The sequence below is a fragment of the Rhipicephalus sanguineus genome, chromosome 4 (genome assembly GCF_013339695.2).
Source record: "Rhipicephalus sanguineus isolate Rsan-2018 chromosome 4, BIME_Rsan_1.4, whole genome shotgun sequence".
Lineage (NCBI taxonomy): Eukaryota > Metazoa > Arthropoda > Arachnida > Ixodida > Ixodidae > Rhipicephalus > Rhipicephalus sanguineus.
In genome coordinates this window covers 115,228,008-115,240,102 of record NC_051179.1, presented here as the reverse complement: position 1 = coordinate 115,240,102, position 12,095 = coordinate 115,228,008, and positions in this window count along the sequence as shown.

Sequence of the window (12,095 nt, the reverse complement as noted above, 5' to 3'; positions counted from 1 at the left end):
ACGCCGTAGTGAAGGGCTCCGGAAATTTTGACTATCTGGTGTCTTTGACGTGCACTGCCATCGTACAGTACGTGGGCCTCTAGCATTTCGCCTCCATCGAAGTGGTGCTAAAGAGAAAGACTCGCGACTTTTATAAAACCGTGCTCTGGAAAGCCACCACATATATGTGCTAGGTCTTCATATGCGCACAACGTCATGGACGCCATGGGAAACAAACAAGGATCACAACACCCGTGCTGCAAAGCTATTTTAACAGCGTGGCTGTTTAAGGTCGAGGTCATTCTCCGCGAAGCTTTCGCAGTACCGAGCGGGTATGCGCCACTGAAATAGGGCAAGCTCCACTACACACTAAAAATGAAGTCCGCGGGCCAAAGCGTTTAATTGTGCCCCGGGGAGAGAAAGAAAGATAGTAAAAATCAAGAAAGAGAGAGAGAAAGAAATACTTTCTGCAATGCATTTGTTTGGGAGAGCAGAAGGAAAATGAGTATGACGAATTGTTACGAATTTCACTAACAAATGGCTGTCTAAGCCTGTGACAGGCGCTCGAATAATCAAACGGCTGTCAAAGGAGATACGGAAGGTCCCCAAACCAAAACTAAATTCGAAACACGTGCCGAACCGGACTAATTCGCGGAGCAGTACATGAGCAGTAGCTCCGCCCCCGTAGCCTTTCCTTCATTGCCAAGACAAGTTATCCGCGAGTATACCCGCGGGTAAAATCACGCGAGCGGGGGCGACGAACGCGGCTGAAGCACAGCGTTTGCGGCCTGAACGTCCAACGAGACGGAATGTCCAATAGTGGACATTCAGGCTCGTCGGACATTCCGTCACGGTTGGACATTTCGGCTCGTTGGACGTTGCGTCTCGTTGAACATTCCGTCACGGTTGGATGTTCCGTCTCATTGTACATTCCGTCTTGGTGGGAAAATTAAAAGCAGTCGCCAGTCGCAGGAACCGAAATTGTACGTAATAGATTACGTGTAAGCCGGCAAAGTAGCCACAATATTTTGGGCAACTTTAGTGTCACCCTTTTCGTCCGTGGAATCCAAACCCACAACTTTCGAAGAAAAGAGCCCCTCGAACGACTCCCCTGATTAACGCGACAGCGTTAAAGAGCTCGTTTCGCAGAAATTTCGGTGTCGGCGTCGTCGGTTGCGAGCGAAAAATCATCTTGTCCGTGAGCAACAAATCGAGATAGATGCAAATAAGTGAAATAATAAACAACTTCGATTGGAGTGAGAATCGAACCCAGGCCGTCCGCGTGGCAAGCAGGTGCTCTACCACAGAGCTATGCTATTGCATTTTTCTTTCTTTCGTGGTATTTATCACACTGAGTATTACAGTGCTCGATAAGAGCACAAAAAAGCAAATAAAAGTACAATCACATAGCGACAATAAGCGCTGAACCGTTACTAATGGCACACTCGATGGCTAACACAACGTGCTGTGGAACAGTCAGTGTTCTTCACATCGCGTTATACTGGAAGGGTGGTGAGGCCGAGCACCTCACCAAGAGGGGGCACCAGTCCGGTCTAAAGTCCAGGTCGTCATAAATGCCCTTTAGCTGAATAGTCATGCGAACGAAGTTCATGCAGAACCCACCATATTTAGAGCCATGCTATTGCTTGAAACTGCTTCGGAAAAATAAACGCTATATGAATGTCATGTAGTGGAACGAGTCTCCTTAACGCACGTAATATTGCGTGGCAGAAGCGTAGAATTGCGCCAGACGTCAAAACGTCTGAATTGAGTCGGTGTTTTAAAGGCCCACCCATTACAAAGCGCTCAGACGTATTTGATCATCATCAGCTGCAAAAGCATCAACAAAGTGAGCAGCTGCGTAGGTTCGCGTGTTGCCTTACGGACGCGTAGTGGGCCCTTCGCCGATTCGCAAAAGGAAGAATTATGGCGTAGCGGGCAGTTAGCAACTGTACTTGCAGTAGGCATTCTAGGATTGTTTGAAACGGCCAATGTTACGCGCACAGTCGTTCATTTCCCTACGGCACGGTTGATGCATGCGCCCAGAACCGAAGCTATAGCTAACAATTGAAAAGACGATGCGCACGGGGGCCGATTACGCTATCGCGTTCTACACTTGAAGGCGAAGCTCAAGCGTCCTCCCATTGTTTTTTACTTTCATAGCGAGGGCTTCGTTTCGGCAGACGTGATGCAGCATGTGAAGGTTTATTGGTCAGCTGCCGCCTCGTGCGAAGATCACGTACGTCGTGACGCCCTCTGACAAAAAGAGTGTTCCGCACTCGCCGCTTTGGCTACGAGTGGCGCTCGCGGACACTCCCATGGACTAAACGCACATAAATGCTACACAAAGTAGACGAGGAAGCAGCAACTGTGACCTTTGATTATAAATTTCTTTATGATTGTGAACTTTGAGCAGCAACTGTGAACTTTGATTATAAGAACCCGGTCGCGATCGCTGGCGCGCGCGCTATCTCAGCAGCCATCAGCGAACGGCTCGTACACCCTTCTACGTTATGTTCTCTCGAAGCGACTGTATTCTTTGAGACCAGCGCTTTGTAGAATTACGCGAGATCAGATTCAAAAGACTTAGCTGCTAGCCTTACTTCGTATAACATTACTATTTGTTACTGTCGCATTCAATGCTTCGCCCTTGCGGTGAAAATGCGATTTTTTGTTACCACATTCCGAAATCGCGGAAGTATCGCTTCGGTACGTGTGCTGCAAGTATACCCATTGCTGCACAGATTTTTATTCTATCCTTCAGGCGTTACAGCACATGCGGTATGGGCAAGCGTACATCGTCAGAGCGCTGTGCCTCGCCCAAGTGCAGTCTGCTTATCCTCCCATTGGGTGACGCTCGACGCGGAGGACATAAGCAGCATGCCTCCGTCGACGGGCATCGATATTCCTGTGACGAACGAGGCGTCGTCCGATGCCAGGAATGCGATGCAGCGGGCAACTTCGTCCGGGGTCCCTAGTCGTCCCAGAGCGTGAATGGGTGCCATCGTTTGCTCCAGAAACTGCATAGAATTCAGTATTTATAGCACGCTAAGGACGCCAACCGCAATCGCTTTAGGACGATCCACAGCAACCCACATCAAGACCTTTTGATCCAAGGATTTACTCGTGCCGAAGCGTACCGCTATGTACCGCACCAGAATCCCGCTATCCTATGATCGTTCAAGACTGGACAACGGCATCACTGCTTTGTAGATTGTACGGTGATATGATATAGAACAGGGGTCTCAAGCGCACCTCAGCTAGCGGGTCGCAGGTCACAAAAAGCCACTAATGAACCGGGATGGTGACGAAGGTTGGAGCCGGGTGGAGTCGGAGTTCGAATGAAATGTCAGCTAAGGTTGCCATTTGGTCTTTCCGGTGTCTCGTATATGGGTGATTTTTTAAGGAGAGTTGACGTCCAGGTTTGAAAAAACACATGAATACTGATCTCCAGAATCTTTACGCCGATTCTGAAATATGCTTTTATTCCACTGTTATGTTTTCACACATGGTGACGGGGTGAGTAGCCTCATGAACAAATGTACTTAAGACCAGTCACGTGTGCGTAGCTCATGAAGTTACTTATTAAGAATGAATATGGGACGAAGACAGTTGTATGGGGGTCTGGCCGCCTGGCAAATGTCCACGGGCCGCATGCGGCCCGTGGGCTGCGTTTTGAGACCCCTGATATAGAACATTTCTGATGGCTACGCTCACAGTTCGACAGACAGAAAAGCGATGGTCAACGCCTCACAAAAGAGAAGATTTCCGCACTCGCGCAATCAAGATGGCGTCTTCACAGAAGGATTCGCGGCACTCAGCAGTAGAGTTCACCGACTGCTGATCGCGTTTCTGTGCGGAATGGGTCTTAATAACGACTAATGACACGCACTTGCTATCAACGAATGAGAGGCTCAGGCGGCACCATTGTCGGCCACGTATTCAAAAGCTTAGTGCAAGTGGGGTAGGACCCGAATAAACAGAAAACCACATCACAATCGCTTGGGCTAATGTATTGTATTTCTTGAAGTGCTGCCTCTTTGGCGCTGTGCTTTTGAATAAGTATGAACAATGTTACCCAAGACAAAGTGTTCCTGTCAGCCCACCCGCCGCGACATCACAAGCATGACGATTCATATCTCTGCACATTTACGAAGTGGCTTAATGAAGCGCCAGCAGAGCAAATTATTTCTGGTGCTTTATATTTAAAAAGGCCCTTTTTTTTAAAGTAATGTCGGCCCCGAAAGAGACGTCCGGATTAGCAGTATGTAGAGTTCATTAGTGCCCAAGGGAACAGCGTAAGAAAGGGCCAGATATGGCTTTGAACAATGCTTAGGCATAGGTGTACGCTACATATTGAAAAAAATTTGCCGTCACAACGGCGAAACAACAAGAGACGTCTGAAACAACAAGTTGCGACTATTTTCGCTGCAGTTTGATTGCCATATGACACAAGCTGTTGTATTAATGAGAACTAACAGACAATAACGCCAAGGAATGTATAGGGGGTGTTATCTGTAGTATTTAGAATATAAATGTGAACAAAGTAAAGTGGACGAAAAGATAACTTGCCGCCGCCAGGGACCGCAGTCAGCGCCGCTCACCGCCATGGCAGCCATGGCGGCGAGTGGCGCCAACACTCCTAGGTTTCAATGCACATATATACCCTATAATGTGGACGGGAGGATGACCGCCGCTGTAGCTCAGTGGTAGAGCATCGGACGCGTTATTCGAAGGTCGCAGGCGGCAAGTTATCTTTTGGTCCACTTTACTTTCTTCATATTTATATTCTAAATACTACAGATAACACCCCCTATACTTTCCTTGGCGTTATTGTTTGCTAGTTCTCATTAATATTGTGTCTAACAAAAAAAAAACGAGCCCTTAAGAGTCATCTCCTTTCCTTCAAGCTGTTGTATGAAAACATAAAACAAGCAGTACCCAGATGAACCACAGATCAAGAATATAGCTAAAAAATTACCACGACAGCTGAAATACGCAGTATCATAGTGACTATGATACTGCTATGACTATGACTATGACTATGATCTGATGTGACTATGACATAGTCACATCAGATCCAAAAAACCGGCAGGAAGTGGGAGATGGATGCTTGCGATGAAAAAATCCGTAAACAGGGGGTGGGTGCTCGAGCCGACGTTTGAACAAGTGGAACAAGTTTCGCTGAATTATTGTCAGTGGAAGCACGTGGCATTTTCACAATAGTAGGTTAGAAATTCCTAGAAGAAGGGCTTAACTCTCGTTGGTTTTCGTTGTGTGTGTACCATACCGAATAGATTCAAGAGCTGCCTTGGAAACGTTAATACCTGCTGGCTGGAGCGTATTGAACTTGTGAATAAGGTATGACTCTGTATATTTTCTGTCTCTTGGAGACCGGAAGTTTGACTGAAATATGCAAAGTTTGAGGTCGTCGAAGTTGTGACCTGCTACATTAAAACGCTGTACCATGGCCCTCCGTAATTTCTTCGCCGTGTCTGGGCTATGCTCGTTTATTCTAACACGAACAGACTGTGCTGTTTTGCCATTGTACTGTTTTTGACAATATGAACATTCGATCATATAGATAACGTTTGAACTAGTGCAGGTAAAAGTAGATTTTATATGATGGACGTAATCACTTCCGGTGCTTTTAACTATAACGTCATCTTGAAGGTGTTTACAAGTCTTACATCTTGGACGAGAACAAGGTCTTATGTGGGCAGAAGAAGGAGGGTTTACCTGTGCGTGCACTAACATGTCTTTAAAATTCCTATTGCAGCGATACACGACCTTTACTCCGGGAAACGCTTTTCTAGGGCGCTCGTTGCTTGCCAGTATTGGGTAATACTTACGGAGGATATTATTTATGTTTGGTAGCGCTATTGGCTATTTGGTTATAAATGCTGGCGGCTGGTTGGGCTGTGCTACGAGGGCCTTTTGAGCTAGTGATGATTTCCTATCTAGTTGACATGCTTCGTTGTAGACCTTGTAATTTCTTTCAACTAATGTTTCCTTTAGGTTGCTTAAGTGGTGAACGTTGTAGCAATGACGGTGACTACGTTGCCGGGCTGACCACCGCTGCAGGGCTGACCACCGTAAAGAGGCGCCGCTGTAGTAATTTATTCGATCTCGCCTCGAGAAACTGCATCTCATCCTACTCCAAGAAACGCGGACCATCAAAGACGCTGTGCCCGGGTATCGCTCAGAAATGAAGAGTTACAACGAGGGGAGGGGAGGGGGGGGGTATCGCAACCCTAGTTAGTAAAAGGCTCCGCATATCAGCCACGACCTAAAGATGACAGGTAGCATGATTGAATACATCATGACGGAAATCATTCCAAACTTTTCAAGTGGCAGTCAGGAAAGCATTATTACTGTCAATGTCTACAGCAGCCCTAAGGATATGAAGCAAAGATTGAAGTCTCTACTTACCAAAGCCGTCAGACTAGCTCGAGACTATGCGCTTATCGCTGCCGGAAACTTCAAGGCTCCCTATCAGCATGACTTCGTTGAGACTTAGCTCATGCAATTAAACTCCGATTCGTGCTTCTAGTACCTTAAGGAACAAGAACTTTCGGAGCAAAACGACTCCTTAGTTGATAAGCGCCATTAGCACGCCAAGCACCGCGCTGACACGAGACACTGCTTTTTGGGCTGAACCGCGTGTAGCGCTTTTGCTGGCATTTTGTGACGTTGCGTCTCTCGGCGTCGTAACACGAACGCCGCCAGAGTGGGCGGTCAACCATATGAGAAGCGCTGAGGCCAGCGGCAGCCCAGCGTCGCACACTGTGACCAGGGAGAATGAACCTGAAACCTCGCACAGCAGTGTGTAGTTTCCGTCAATGGACGTACAAGGAATATTCCTGAATATAGCTTTTGTATTCACCTTGTAGTTTTGTAGTACAAGAAACGAGACAATGCCGCCGAAAGGTCTATTTTTCATCGTTTTACTTGTAGCGTTAGCTACTGAGATTATTGTTGAATTCCAATGACAGATCACGAGCGCTCGGCCGGATCGCCGGAGCGAGATTGCTCTCGCCCAATCTGCCATTAGAAGGTGTGCGCTTCGACGGGAGCAATTGGTACACGGAAATCTAGTGAAGGGGCGCCAAGCTACAGGGCATCCGCGTGATCCCAGCATTTCGTTCGTTTTGTGTCTGCAGACTTTGCGGCCACTACGCCGTGGCTGTTTGACGGGCCCGTAGGTGAAGCAGCAAATCTCGCAATGAGATGTTCCGCTACACATCGCGAGAGACGGTTGTGCCTGCAGAACTAGAGGAAGACAGCATTTCGGGGGAAACGAAGTTATTCTTTCCGCGCTACCCTCACCAGAGTTGATATGGTACCTCATCGTGCGAATATCGCCGAACGACTGTCTCGACGAAGCCGATCACTCTAGGCCTCCTGGCAGGCAGGCGGTAGACCATGTGAAATTGCCGTTGGCAAACAGCAGCCTCACACTCGCTGTCTGAGTCCGAAGAATCCTCACTGGAGTCAGAACTTGTTTCGTCTGATTCCAAACTGCAACACGTGCGCACGGTGCGAAGCGTTTTTCTTGTCGTCCATGGCTCCCGCGACTATAAACGTCCGGCCGTGACGCTAAGAAACACGGGCGCACAAAATACGTCACGCGGACTTCCGGTCAAATCCGCCGATGTCCGCGGACAAGGAATTCTTGCTCCACGGAGCGATCCGTAATCCGTAGCTTCTCCAAATCTGCCATTGGAACACATAATTCACGCTCCCAATCTGCCATTGGAATGTGATTGCTCCATACAGAGCAGAAAAACGGTCTGGATCTGCCATTGGAATTCAACGTATGGAGAACCACAAAATCTTAATACATGGCCTCTGAGCTTGATCTTGTCTCACATTTCTGAGGCCACGTATTCGGCTACTACAGCCATTCCTGCTTAAGGCTACAGATGAATTTGCGTATGCCTCTCGGAAAGAAATTAAAGAGATCATAAGCGCTTCGCTGTCGAAGCTTCTAGGCACAAAGCTAAGTCAAATACAAGCATCAGCTGAGAACCTGTATACTACACAATGCGCCGCGACGGCATTGTAGATCCGAGGCGGGTGGCAGCCATGTTGGCAGCAGTGACGACGTCATTACGTATGCGGAAGTCGATGCTAGCCGCCCGCTGATTGGTTCATCGTCCATCAAACTGCTTCCGGAGTAGACGTCGACGCTCAACTGACGTCTGGGACGTCCTAAAGTGGACGTCCTAAGACCAACGTCACCAGTACGTCGACACCGAGTTGTGCCACAAGACATTCTTTATCGGAAAACGTCGTGTAAAAGTCGAACACTACGCTCGGTAACCACAACTCCGAACGCTTTAGCAGACGACTCGTAAACGCTTGGCTCAAAGGCGGACTGTAGCGCCGCGGTGGCATGGACGGCAGTGGGCCGCCTGCTACCAGTAGGCGAGGCGAGGAGTTCGGAAACTAGAAAAGTATCGATAAATGTTGGCTACAGTGAGCTACGGACGCTGAAGTGATACAGCAAAAATGCCCGACGGAAATTAGCGCGCCAATGAACGGACAGTGGCAAACGCCGAAACAATGAATATTTACTTTTGACAATGCCATGAGTTTTGTAACTTTCGGGTAATATGGTGTACAACCACCACTGGTGCGCCATAGAAGAGGTAATCATTTCTTCTTTCGAAACTGAAATCGGACATAAAGGTCACTTCATTGTAAATATAACCTGTAAAGATCGCCACAAGCATTAAACGGTCGCTTGAAAATTCGCTGTTCAACACCTTGGTTCCATAAATTGCATCAAGCGTTCAGTGTCAATTAATTCGAAAAAAATTTCAAAGCTTGCACTACGCCGCGCAAGGCTTTAAACAGCGAAACTGGACGATTCTAAGAACTAATGTGGTTTCTTCAAGGTTGTTTCTAGGCCTTACCTCTATAGGTGATGCAGGTTGTTTCTAGGTTGCTTCTAGGTTGTTTCTAGGCTTTAGCTAGGTGATGCTAGGTTGTCTCTAGGTTGATTCTCAGCGCAGAGGTTCGAGTTAAACCGCAGACAGCCACAGACACGACACGGATGTCCAAACTGCAGAGACAGAACCTCGCGCTGAAAGCAAGCGTTCGCACCTGCCATAGATATACAGACACGTCGTCGTTGGCGTAGGCCTTCCACCGCTTCGGTGCCGCCGTCACTTCGCAGTCATTTATTGGGCTAACTGTTGCCTTCATCTTTAGTGGACCAGGGGCGAGTAGTGGGATTTGCCCAATTTCGGTGGCGCATACCCGTATATGACGACAACAGTTTTTTTGGTTTGCCGGACAAGGCACGATTTGCGAACCAGCTTCGCTGATAAAAGCAATCGGCAGCCCTGGCCCCAGCCGGCAGCGCAGTTAGTCATTGAGCTCTCGAGAGCGCTTGCCAGTGTGCGAATTTAGTCAAATGCGAAGAAGGTGCTTTTTCCCATAGAAATACCTGAATAATAATAGATAGCTGCTGTTGTATAAATCTCTATATTTTATGGTACAGGATACCACTGAGGCTTAAGCTCGATAAACTTGACCAGTGAGATATCAATAGAAATACTGCCCTTAATATCGTCAAAATTTCATTTTTTACATTGTCTGCTTCGCAGCTGGTAGAGGGTTGAACCATATCACTACGCCATGGCGACGGTTGAGGTTCCTCTCCAACCAGGCTCCGATCGAGGCCGCGGTGATGGCGACCGCCAGCCGAGAGCCCCGCAGGTGGCCGTCGTTCCTTCCCGGCGCAACCTGGCCCACCTCGACGAACAGCACGACGATGAAGCGGCAAACCAGCAGGTCAGCTTAGTCTCACTGCTATGTTGCCAACCAGTGACGGACGCATAAACTTTTTTCGGCGTAGGTGGATGTTCAAGCACCATTTATGCATCTTCGTGCGTGCATTTCTACGTATGCGTGTATGTATGCACATGCTTCATACATAATTTTCGGAGAACGTTGAGTCCCCAGCTACGTCAGTGTCTCCAACCCTGCAATTCACCTGCGTAGCGACGGCGAAATGGCAGAGTGCCCACTTCCAATGCCGCACGTACTGGGTTCGATTACCAGTGCCACCGCTAACCCATGAACCAGGTGCTCGGTTGTGCGTGGGTTCCCACGTTTAAATGTAGCCTCATAAAGGCTTGCGCAGGTCTTTGGGCGTAGCTCGTTTCGCCTTGGCAAAATGGTACACCCTCTCATAGGCTTGCGCAGGGTTCCCCTTCAGGGGGGAGGGTGAAGCAAGGGCGTAGGCAGAAAATTTTTCGGGGGGGGGGGCACCTTCTAGATCTGAAGAGGGGGCCGGGCAGGCAGATGTGGTCGAGTGTCATTTTGTGCTCTGTATGCCATGGCGCAAAAAAAATTCAGGGGGGGCACGGGCCCGGTGTGCCCCCCCCCCCTGGCTGCGCCACTGGTGCAAAGGTTCATCGCGGCGACCCCTCCCTACTAAATCAATGTATGGGGCAGACTTTGTGACCCACTTTTCTTAGGTGTCTAGGGCGGGGGGGGGGGGGCGGCCACCCCTCTGCGCACGCCTATGCAGCCTCTGCTATGAAAGCTAGAGACTAGCTGCCACTGGGTGCCAGACGGTGAAGTGCGTACGAGCGCGCTTCGAGCCCGCTAATCGCCGGAACCCGGCTGCTTCGAAGGATACCAGGCCGGCGGATAATGGGCACCACGGGATAGTCAGGCCTAGAATTAACGTCACCTTTTGCCCTCTTGTATTACTCCAGTTCAGAAACTGCAGGACAGAAGCCAGCATTTCGATCAGGCCTAACTTTTCTGCCATTACCGGAATTTTATTTCTCTCAGTAATGTGCCGTATTACGTAGGTCGTGAACGGTCGCAGCCATATATTGTGCAATTTTTAATGGTCAAAAACAGAAGGTTGGGGAAAAATCTTCTCTATGCCTATAGAACCCCATTTCAGTTCCTGAGGGATGGAAGAGGGGTTTAAGAAAATGATATAGCGGAAACCTTCCATGAGCAATAATCTCTAATTTTATTAAAAACTAATATAATTGGTGTTGGTGACTAGAGAAAGGAAAAAACAATACGTGATATAAAATAGAACATATTGAGTAAAGTACTCCAGCAAACAAAGAATGGCGTATGTAACATACCGATCAGGCCAAACTGAATTGTGCAGGAAATTACAACTTGCGTTGCGGCATAAGAAAATAGCTTCTTTGGGTTTCTGGATCACGTGCTCCTTTCCACAGTGCGAGGTAATGTCCATTACCTGACATCCAACAAGTCTCAATACTAGCATGTGAAGATACCTGCTCGCACAGTAAGCAGATGTTATTGGAATCGACAAGGATTTTACCGCTGTGTCATATACGTGCAACTTTATCGCTACGTCAAATACATGCAGCGAGTTCGCCATTGCGCTGCCATTAGCTCGATGACCAACGAGGTTTTTGTTGTCATAGTAAGCCTTGGCCTAAGACGACATTCGGCTTGTCGGCTCTTGCTTTATTATAATAACGCAATTAGGTGCCTTTACGAGATATGGAAAGGTCACTCTGGCACGGGCGCCGCATTGATACCGGATGGATGAAGACGACGACGACGACGTTGCTGCTGTGGGGCAGAGTCTGGAGCTGCCTTTGACCTGCGTTCCTGTGCACTGTGTGCAGTGTTAGCTCGACCAGTGCTTGCCTAATAAATAATCCCCGTAACAATATCGCGCAGCGCTAAGGACGCAACAAATGCATTGGCCCAACACGTCAACTTCGCGTGAGAGTGTGCGATAGGTTTTTGTGGCCCTCTCTGCACTGGATGGCATGCGTGGGACGGTTTTTTTTATAGGTAAAACCATTTCGCCTGCGTGGCGATTGCAGTAACGTCAGCGATTACACTTGACTAATCCTGCGCGTGGTCACAGCTGTTACCGCGGTTGTCGTGCCAGTTCTGCCAAATTCTGCTGTCCGTTCGAGTACTGAAAGCGCCGTAAGAAGTTCGTTGAGGGTTTGCTGTAACACATGAATTCATTTGGGCCGCAGCAGCTTCGGTCGTACGAGGCTTCTCTTATGCGTTAGGAATGAAATCGTGCGGTGCGCTGTTATTATAAACTGGAACCGATGACCATGAAATAACGGGTCACCGGT